Raw genomic sequence first — 3,344 nt, 5'->3', positions numbered from 1 at the left:
AATGTAAAATATTCCTTTGCACATGGACTTCCTATTAATTTCTCAAACCCTTCGACAAATTATCCACCATTTTGTCAACGTCCTTAAGACATTTCTTTGGAACTGCAATAAAGTTACAAACACGTGGAGAATGACCACCGCCTAATAGAGTGCTGGCCACTGGGGAACTCCACAGTAAGACTTGAGTGAATGAGCTGTTCATATTGCAGAGTCCCCATAGAGGACTTCTCTACCTCCCTCCAGAACTCCAGGAAAGAAATTTCTGATGTTTATAAGCTACCCAGTGTGTAATATTTTCCTGTAGCAGCTCAAATAAGCTAAGACATTTGCTCTTTCTACAGTTAAGAAAGTTACAAAAATCATCCTTTTTTTTTTTTTTTTGGTCTAAGTTTATTCAAGCTGATTTACTGTCACCTAAAGGACAAGTCTCCTACCATAAATATCTCTAATGATTCAGAAAGGATTATCTCTAAAATGCCATGTAAATATCACTAGAGAAACTACTTTTATGAATAAGTAATGATGATTATTATAATCAGCTAAGCAATGGTGTATAAGTGGAAGCTTTTAAAGTATTTAAGAGTATTTGAAAACCAGTTTCAAAAGTTAAGCATTCTCCTTGCAGTCTTGCCCAATTTAATTAGCCTAGTAAATTATAGTTAATGCAAATCCATCAAAGATAAATTTCAGGCTAGCCTCTGTCAAATTAGCTAAAATTATGCATTAATTAAATAGTTCAGTGCTTTTTTTCAGGTTCTAAAATAAACTACCATAATTAGAAACCACAGAGATTTTCTAAAAATATGAAGTCTTACAAATATTTCACTAGTAACAGGCGAAACTGCCAAATGACTTACTAGTGATACCATTGTTCCCCCCATGTCATTCCTCAAAATAAAATGCTTGGTAAACCTTCCACAATTAATGATCTAACATGACAAGGAAGAGTCTAGTGAATTACTTACAGTGACATATGAAGGCTCATTAGTCCCTTTGGCTCAAAATCTCCATAGGCAAGGTTTCTAATTTCCTTCTACAATCTCTGCCTCATCCTAAACCCAAACTCAATCTCTGAGGCCAGCTCTATTCTTGCTCTGGTATGAGGAGGATTTAAGAAACACTTCACCTGAAGCATGGAGGCTCATGGTTAAATCAGCTTCAAGGTTATCCTTGTTTTGTTCTTGTTTCTTATGATAAACTCAAAGCCTAGCTCTACCTCCCAAGAGCCTCTGGACAGAGTTCCATGGTTCTTGAGTATCTGACTGGATCTTGGATCCAGAACCTCATCCCCAAACCCTAGGCCCCCACTGCTTGATCTAGAGGTCTTGATGCCAACTTCCCAACTGCTCCTTACCCAGGACACTTCCTTGCTGTCTGTTTCCATCCCCTGCCGCGACATCCTTCTGATGTCCATTAGCTCGTGTCTCATCGTTCATCTTCCTGTTTTTCTTTCCCCCTGGTTTGTGAGCAAGGGTGTCCCTATGTAGCCCAGGTTAGCTTTGGTTTCACAATCCTCCTGCCTTGCCTCTGCAGTGTCAGGATTAAAGGCATGTGCCAACACAGCCTGCTTCGTCCTCTTCTCTGTGGGTCCTCTCCAGAGTGCCTTTGCTCCATCTACTCTGACAGGTGCATCTAGACCCCAGAATGTTCCTCTACACTGGAGGCTCATTTCCCTACCAGCTCAGTCCCAGAGCCAGCATATACTAGGGACTGCTTTTTCACAGACAATATGAATGTCTTTTCTTGGCCCTTACTCAGAATTGTTCATATGCCCATTTCTATAGTGCTTCTATGAGCCTCTATCATCATATTTTATGAATTGTATTATAATTGTTTGCCCAGCTGGCTCCCTGTCAATACCTTGAAGGTGGGCATAGCAGTCTATCCAACATGACATTTAGAGTGCCTGTGCATATTTCTGAACCTTCACCGGCATTCAATAAATGTGTGTAATAGTAACATCCTTTTTAATAGAGGATTACTGTCCTTAGTTACTCAAAACAATGATGGGACACTTTCTTGTTGGTTTATTTTTGTTTTTGTTTTTTTGCAGTACTGAGGTTTGAACTCAGGACTTCATGCTCCCTAGGCAGGTGCTCTACCAGTTGAGCCACTCCTCTAGCCCAGGACACTTTCTTGATGAGTGCTCTGTTGCACAGAATTCTTTCCCACTAAGAAGTACCACAGTATCCAGGAAAAAGAAACTAGAGTATTTCACTCCATCTAAATCTGCAACACAATGATGCCAACATTTGTCAGACGACAATGTAATGGAGCTCAAGGCCAATCTTGTATTCTTCTTATCTACTTCAGGGCTTGTCTGATCTTTGGCAATTTTAACAATTAATTTTAGCCCATTAGGTATCATAGCGATAATGAAAATGTATTCATGCTAAAATGTCAATAACTATTAAATTTATAGGAAAGTATAGAATAAAATTTGTGATGGCAGAATCTAGACTCATACCTGTTCTGTTATTAAACACTGGGTCTCACTGTGTAAAGGTGGCTAATAACTACTTCTGTGTGCCCAGTTTTATCCTCCAACTCTGGGGACACAATTAAATGATTTAAGTATAGTGCCAGGCACATAGAAAGTGCTTTTTTAAAAAGCATTTTAGTAATAATACCAATATTAGCTGCTCTTAGCTTTTAGGAGCTAAGAGTTTCCTTTCTTTTCTTTTCCCTTAGTATTTGTTAATTCAAAGCTATTTATTGAACACCTTGCTATATGTGAAACACTGAACCAAGTACATGGGGATATGAAGCTGGAAGATGCAGTGTCTGGCAACTCAAGCTTGTAATCCAAAGGAGAGGTAAAATATGGCCCCCAAAACACACACAGGGACAGAAAATAGGAGGTGCCCATGGACAGCCACAGACAAAATGCTCTGAGAGTTTTGTGGGTGAGAGGAGAGTATACATGCCACACAGAGGAGTGGCCCTAGGTATTCGGGGCAGTGATATGCACAGCAGAGGTATCCCATAATGCCTATTTTTTGCCCAATACAAGAGTGTTGTCAACCAGTAAAAAGTGGCTGCTCTAAAAAAATTGCCAATCTGAGCAGTTTAAGGGATTTTTTTTTCCTGCTTCTGCTATTTATGATCCTGCCACAGACACATATAATTGTATGGTATTCTTTAAGACTGTGCAAAGGGATCCTTACAAGTCTGCCTAATAGGTACTCATTAATTCAGCCAAGCTAAACGAGCTGTAAATGAAACTGACAAATGTTATTATCCCACTTGCTATATTTTTCTTTTTGTATTCAGCAGAATATAGTTTGAGGACCTCAAAACTCCTGACACTGTGCTGAGAGCCAAAGGGCCACAGATAATTAATG

The sequence above is a fragment of the Castor canadensis genome, chromosome 1 (assembly GCF_047511655.1).
Source record: "Castor canadensis chromosome 1, mCasCan1.hap1v2, whole genome shotgun sequence".
NCBI lineage: Eukaryota > Metazoa > Chordata > Mammalia > Rodentia > Castoridae > Castor > Castor canadensis.
The sequence above is the reverse complement of the archived record's forward strand: the minus strand, read 5'-3'. Positions refer to the sequence as shown.